The sequence below is a fragment of the Halichoerus grypus genome, chromosome 2 (genome assembly GCF_964656455.1).
Source record: "Halichoerus grypus chromosome 2, mHalGry1.hap1.1, whole genome shotgun sequence".
Classification (NCBI taxonomy): domain Eukaryota; kingdom Metazoa; phylum Chordata; class Mammalia; order Carnivora; family Phocidae; genus Halichoerus; species Halichoerus grypus.
In genome coordinates, this window is record NC_135713.1 from 187,870,460 (window position 1) to 187,877,757 (window position 7,298).

At 46.9% G+C, this 7,298-nt stretch overlaps 1 protein-coding gene across 4 annotated transcripts in view; it reads left to right on the forward strand.

Moving 5' to 3' along the window:
- The first annotated feature begins 5,074 nt into the window (after nt 1–5,074).
- The window catches only part of WIPF2 (WAS/WASL interacting protein family member 2), a 47,648-nt gene continuing 45,424 nt past the window's right edge, over nt 5,075–7,298 (forward strand). For 3 of the 4 annotated variants that reach the window (XM_036080014.2, XM_078065703.1, XM_036080013.2), the window contains exon 1: nt 5,075–5,254. The gene's annotated coding sequence lies outside the window, so the exon portion shown is untranslated. Of the gene's footprint in view, nt 5,255–5,531; nt 5,555–7,298 lie in introns of those variants that run through there. The other variant, XM_036080017.2, reaches the window with a different exon arrangement.

Sequence of the window (7,298 nt, forward strand, 5' to 3'; positions counted from 1 at the left end):
ATAAATACTGTCCTCCCAGGTATAGTGTTCAGCAACTTTCCCCCCTCAACATTATGCTTGTGAGATTCACCCAGGTCAATAGGTGTACTTCTCTCTTTTTAAAAAATATTTTACTTATTTATTTGAGAGAGACAGAGATTGCCAGAGAGAGCACGAGTGGGAAGGAGGGGGAGAAGCAGACTCCCCAGTGCACAGGGAGCCCGATGCGGGGCTCGATCCCAGGGCCCTGGAATCATGACCTGAGCCAAAGGCAGATGCTTAACGGACTGAGCCACCCAAGTGCCCCCAATAGGTGTAATTCTAAAAAAACAAAAACAAAAACCATTACTCCAGTCTGTTTGGTTTTGTTGCTTTTTCATTCTTCAACCCACTGCATCTGGTGTCCGCCCTCAGGACTCACTGAAACTGTTCTTGTCAAGGTCACTGACTCCCATGTTACCACACTTACCTAACTGTTCTTTCGCCGGCATTTGATATTTTTGACCAATCTTCCTTCCTGAGCACTTATCACCACTTCCAGGACACCATGCTCTCGGGGATTTCCCTCCGTCCTGTTTATCTCTGTCTCCCTTGTAAGCCTTCTCCCTCAGCTTGGTCCTTGCATGTGGGGTGCCTTGGCTCTTCTCTTCTCACTCTACACCTGGGCTTAGAGTTCATCCATTTCATTCTGTTTAGGGAACTATCGCTGCCTAACCAACTATTCTAAACGTAGTGGCTTATAACTTCTCATGATCCTCCAGGTTGATGGGGGCTCGGCTGGACAGTTCTGCTGTCTTACTCAGGGTGTCTCATGTGGCTACAGTCAGGAGGTAACCGGAGCTGGAACGTCCAAGATGGCTGGTTCGCTTGTCTCACACTCTGGTGGCAATGACTGGAATGCTGGGATGGCTAGACCTCTATTTCTCCATGTCAAAGCTTCTCTCTTCAGATGATCTCTGCAGCAGAGTAGCTGATTTCTCACATGAGAGATTACGGGTCCCAAAAGCAAGAGTAGAAGCTGCTGCATCTTCTTAAAGCTTAGTCCTGGACCTGGTACAGCATGACTTCTGCTGCATTAGAGGTTGTCACAGGTCAGCCCAGATTCAATGAATACAAGGAGTCCTGAGCTGGTAGGGGCCATCTTTGGAGAGTAGCTACCACAGTTTAGGAGTCCTAAATTGCTAGGATTGCTCTTCTAAGTTCCAGACTCAAACATGTGCTGACCTACTGGACCTCTCCTCCCTCCCTCCTCACCAGCCTCCTCAGGCTCATTCACCGCCCTGGCCTCTCTAAGCTAAGTAGCTAGGTGTTAGTACCACATGCACACAGTTTAGCCAGAAGCTTGGGAGTCATCTTTGGCTCCTCCCTGTCCTTGGCCCTCACATTCCACTTCTTAAATATCTCTAGAATTACTTCTCTCCATCTCTACTGCTCATACCTAATAATGATCATGGCTAAGATTCGTGGGTGCTTTCCAAGTGTGTACACACTTTGGGCACATTCCATCCAGTCTTCTCTCCATTTCATAGATGAGAAGCCTGAGGGTGATAGAGGTTGCATAACTTGCTCAAAGTCTCACCCTATTCAGCAGTGGGGAGAATTGAAACTTGAGCCTTTTGGCTCTGGAGAAAGGCAGCCTTGCCTCCAAAGCCTTTGTGTCCAGCTGGTGTCCAGCTGCGACTCAGCACAGGCAACCATCATCTTTCACTTAGATGTCCACAACAGCCTCCCAACAGGTGTTTCTGCCTCCAGTCTGGCCCCATCTAATCTATCCTCCATCCTGCAGTCAGAAGGATTTTTCTAGAAGGCAAAAGGGGTCATGGCACTTCTCTGCTTAAACCTTTCAATGATTTCCCTCTCACCCAGAAGATAAAATCTGACTTTTCACAACAGATAATAAAGTGCTTCATAAATTGGCTCCTGTCAACTTGACAGTGTGCCTTGGGGCAGTGGTTTTCCACAGGGGCATTTTGGAAATTTGTGGAGGCTTTTTTGTTTATCATGATAAGGATGTACTATAGGCATTTGGTAAGCAGGGGTCAGGGATGTTAGAGTGCTGCAATGCAAGGAACGGATCCACACACCCAAGAATTATCCTGGGTTCCACGTGGCTTTCAATGTCCGATTGGACATTCCATGTGAAAAATCCATGTCTTAAAAAAACCTATCTAATGGGGCACCTGGGTGGCTCAGTCATTAAGCCTCTGCCTTTGGCTCAGGTCATGATCCCGGGGTCCTGGGATCGAGCCCCGCATCGGGCTCCCTGCTCAGCGGGAAGCCTGCTTCTCCCTCTCGCACTCCCCCTGCTTATATTCCTGCTCTCGCTGTGTCTCTCTCTGTCAAATAAATAAAATCTTATTTTAAAAAACCTATCTAAGCCTATAATCTATTTCTCCATTAACCTTATACCCAAGGGAGGAGGGGACAGGCTTATTTCTGGTTTACCCTTACCAGAAATAGAGCCTTGTATTTCTTTGGGGGTCCCATCTTTATGAAGGAGAATCTTTTGTTAAAATTCCCCTGTTGAGGAGGTTCTGAGGTGTTTCCTTTTCCATGAGACACTGACAAAAGCTCAGGTTCACCTAGTCAGGCAAATGTCCTCAGAACAAAAACCTGCCTCAGTGTTCTACTCACCTCTTTCTAGAAACCCTGCCTTTGTTTACTTTGTTTTGCCAATATTCCTCACTTTTTCATCATTATTCTTTTGTTGTTTTTTGGGAGGTCTCCCAGGTACTTGGCCTGTCATATTATCAAAAAGGGAAAGTACAAGCATGGAATATTTTTGCACAAACTTAATATAACCTCTCCTTTTTATGAATTCACTACTGTGTTGTTTTGTGTTGTTCAGAACTTTACCAAGAGTCTTTCATCATTTTGGGAAATCACATCACAAATGACAATGCAGGATCACGTGGTATGGGCATTAACAGCAGACTCTGGAGACAGATCTGCTATTTTATAGGTATGTGACTTTGGGCAGGATGGTTAACCATACTGTGTCTCAGTTTCTTCATTTGTAGAATGGGGGTATTAATACCTACCTCAGAAAGTCATTGTGAAGATTAAATGAGTTATGACATGTGAAGTTATGCCAATGTTACATGGTAACATGATGTTAATTAAATGCCAGATGTTATGATGACTTCTTTGACCTAATTTCTCATAAGTTTGCCTTTCTCATAAGTTCTAGCTCGAGCTCCAGCACATCAAAATGCTTTCAGTTTTTGGAATGTGCCATGATTCTTCTTGTTTTGCACATACCTTCCCTCTACTCTGGAATGCTTTTCTCTCTTCTGCCCCTACCCAATTCTTATTTTCCCAACAGGCCTCACTTAGATGTCACTTTCTTCATGAAGCCCACACCTAGTTCTCCAGGTGAGATGTCCCTGTATTCCACCCTAGTGGCTGCTTTTATCATAGAGTGATGTTACAGAGAATGGGGGAAGCTTACATTAGCCACAGTGGGCAGGGAATGCCTCTGAGGAGGGACATTTGAACGAAGACTTGAAAAATGAGGAAGGGGCAGAGTAGAGCCAGTACAAAGGCCTTGAGGAGTCACTTGGTGCACTGTAGTGATAGAAAGCAGATCCACACAGTATATGGTGAGCAAGGAGGAGACAGAATGGACATGAAGCTGAAGAACTGGGAGTTTGGGTCTACCATCTCCCTGACCCAATCACCCCACCTTTAGACATGCAGAACTACATACCTGAAAATCTTTACCTTTGCACCCACTGATCCCTATGCCTGGAATGTGTTCCCTGCCTTCTCTGATCGGTAATAAAATTCTACTCATCCTTCAAGGCTCAGTTCAAAACCACTTACGAAACCTCCCATGCTTCAGCAGGAGTTAATCACTCCTTGTCTGACCTCTCACAGCACATATATCCCCATGGCCCTAATTACATGGTGACTTGTATCCCAGCTAGCTGTTTACATGTCAGTCTGCCCACCACACAGTGAATGCCCTGAGAAGGGAGGCTCTTAGTCACCTCTGTAACCATCTGATGGTGCCTAGCCCAGTGCCTAGCCCGCAGCAAGTTCTCAATGAACGCTGTGACACTGACTAGTGGGTGCTGCCCAGCACTATTCATGGCAGAAGGAAAACAAAAATTAAACAAGTTATGGTTTATCACGTATTCCCATTCGTTATTTGATTTGAGCCCTCCAACAACCCTATGAAACAGTCGAGACAGGCACTATTAGCCCCATTTTACAGATAGGGTAGCTGAAGCCCAAGGGCACACAGCTAGTGAGTAGTGAGAACTAAATCCCAATCCTGTCCCCTTACTTTGGATTCAACTCAAGGAGGGGTGAAAGAGAGACGCAAAGAGCATTTTGATGATATAAGGCAATGGGGTTAGCTATAGTGGAAAAGAGCTCTTGTGAGTGGACTAGGGAGAGATCCTCACTCAGCTGGGAAGGAGTCAATAGCACTCCCATCAGGGAGGGCACAGGATTCCTCTCCCGAACCCAGGCAGCTGGAGGAAGCCGTAGAACCATCCTCCAGCCTTGGAAACTAGGGAACCCCCCGGCCCGCGAAAGAGACGTGTTAGGGTCAGGTGGCTAAGATGACGTTAAGAATGACATGTTAGCAAGGGCCTGCCTCTCTGTTGCTATGACAACAGGAGCTTGACTGCTGGGCCTTGCAAGGTTGACTGAGGCATGTCCTTCGTTGACTCGAAATTAGGGAAGGACATTTACAGGGTGGGTGTGTGCGCGCGCGCGGTACAATGAAGATGGAAAAGGTATATTCAAGACTCTAGCTCAATCATTCTCCGCCTCGGCAACACTTTAGCTACACCTGCGCAATTTTAAAAAGCCTCGATGCCTAGGCCATACCCCAGACCAATTAAATCAGAATCTCTAGGCTTCGCTATCTACTTAAGTCTTCGCGGATGACTCCAATTGCAGCCAAAGTCGCAAACCCTGCTTTTAGAAGGAAAGCGGAAGTCTCGCGACCTTCCCAAGATGGCGGTTACCCTACGGTTTCCGCCTTTACGTGCGCCGGCAGAGGGCGGGCTTTCCAGGAGCGCATGCGTATAGTTCTCTTCGCTCCCTGCTCCCTCCTCCTCTTTCCCCCGCCTCCATTTTGTTCGCGGACGCTGGGGACGGTGGGAGCAGGTCCATTTCCGGGTTGGCAAAAGGGGCGGCGGCGGCGAGAGAGGGAGCTTGCCGGGGAGCGAGCAGGACGGGACGAAGCCAGAGCGGAGGTGGGGGAGGATTCGCTCCCGGGGCTGCTGCGGCCAGGTCGGAAAGAGGCAGAAGAGGCTGGGTACGTCGCTGAGATGATCTGCGGACCTGAGTGGGGGAGCCGGGGGAGGGGGGAATTGGGGCGGGGCTTGAAGAGAGAGGGGATGTGGGGGGAGGGGCCTGAGGGAGAGAGGGGTCCTGGGGGCGGGGTCTGAGGGGGGGAAATGGAACTGGGGGCTGGGTCTGAAGAGCCTGGAGTGGGGCGTGGGGAATCTAACTGGGGAGGAGTGGTCGGGAATTAGTGTAGGGCGAGCACTGACTGAAAATGGGAAAGAAGGTTATTGAGAGACAGGAAATAAGGGATCCTGAAGGGTTGGGTAAGGTGAGTAAGACGGTAACTCGGAGTGAGGGACAAGTAACCGTGCGCAAAAAGGGAGATGGGGAGGGAGGGACCTGTTGTGAACAGGTAATTAACAGGATGCTCTGAGTGAGGAGGCCACTGTTGACGTTTTGGGGATTGAGTTGAGTGAAAACCAATGGCTCAGAGGATGATTCGGGAAATTGCTTACACTTGAGGGAATCAGAATTGAGTTGCTCATGGGAGCAACCTAGAGTTGAGGGTTCAGATTGGAGTGGTGTGAAGTGAGGGAAGATGGAAATCTTAAAGTCTTAGACGTGGGCATTGTGTGGTGTTGAGTTACTGATCAAGAAAGAAAATTCTTGGGCACCTGGGTGGCTCAGTTGGTTAAGCGACTGCCTTCAGCTCAGGTCATGATCCTGGAGTCCCGGGATCGAGTCCCACATCGGGCTCCCTGCTCAGCACGGAGTCTGCTTCTCCCTCTGACTCTCCCCCTCTCATGCTCTCTCTCTCTCTCATTCTCTCTCTCTCTCTCTCTCAAATAAATAAATAAAAATCTTTAAAAAAAAGAAAGAAAATTCTTAGAACACGCAGGTGAGGAGCTGGAAGAAGCTGGTGTGTACTGGAATTCATATTTTTAAAGGGATTTGAATAATCTGTTACTGCTTTGGACTGCCCCCCCCCCCCCGGATCCACCTCCTTTTTCATGGTGTTATTTTTGCCTTACTGTTTTCTCGATGACTTACTGAATGTTTTTACTGACTTTTTCTCCTCTTACAAACCAAAAGAGAACCTCAGGGAATAAGGACTGTTCTAGCATACCTATGGATTTACTAAGTAACTTTGAGGCAAGTCATTAAAATGTCTTTTTTTTTTTTTTCCTCCCTTTGAAAGACAGGTTTGGTTCCTCTCTGCCTCTAAAAGATTGTGTTAACTAAATGGGATCTTTAAAGTGGTTGCAAAGAGGGCGCCTGGGTGGCTCAGTCGTTAAGCGTCTGCCTTCGGCTCAGGTCATGATCCCAGGGTCCTGGGATCGAGTCCCACATCGGGCTCCCTGCTCAGCGGGAAGCCTGCTTCTCCCTCTCCCACTCCCCCTGCTTGTGTTCCTGTTCTCGCTGTCTCTCTCTGTCAAATAAATAAATAAAATCTTAAAAAAAAAAAAAAAAAAAAAAAAAAATAAAGTGGTTGCAAAGAAGCGATCTCTGAGAACATGATTGAGGTATTGATATTTAGAAGACGTGTGTTTCTCAGTTTCTTCTCAGCCTTGCTGCATATATCCTGCCAGGAAATAGTTGATTTTGATTTGATACGTGTCCAGTTTTTTAACTTTTCTCAAAGCCAACTTTTAGTAGCCCCAAATCTCATATTATTGTGTTACATTGTATTGACTACCATCCAGATGGAGATAGGGAAGTTAGAGCTGGGGCTGAATGAAGTTGATTGATGAAGAATGTGAGAGAATGCACTTTTATTTTACTTTTGACAAACACTGACTTTCCTCATGAACTCTGAGAATTCACTGAAAAATAGTATTCTAGACAGTTGAGTCTTTTGCTTTGGCCCAGGCACGTTGGCCTCATTGCCAGGTGGTGGGGAAGCAGTGTGCTTGTGGACAGTTTTAGCTGCTTTATTGTTAATATATTGAAATCTTGACTATTCCAACTTTTTCTTTGGGCATAATATTCTAAACACTTTTCCCATAGGGGAACTTACTTAATTTAGCTTAGAAGAAGTGTTCCTGAAAGTTTTGGCATTTCTGAGGTCTGAC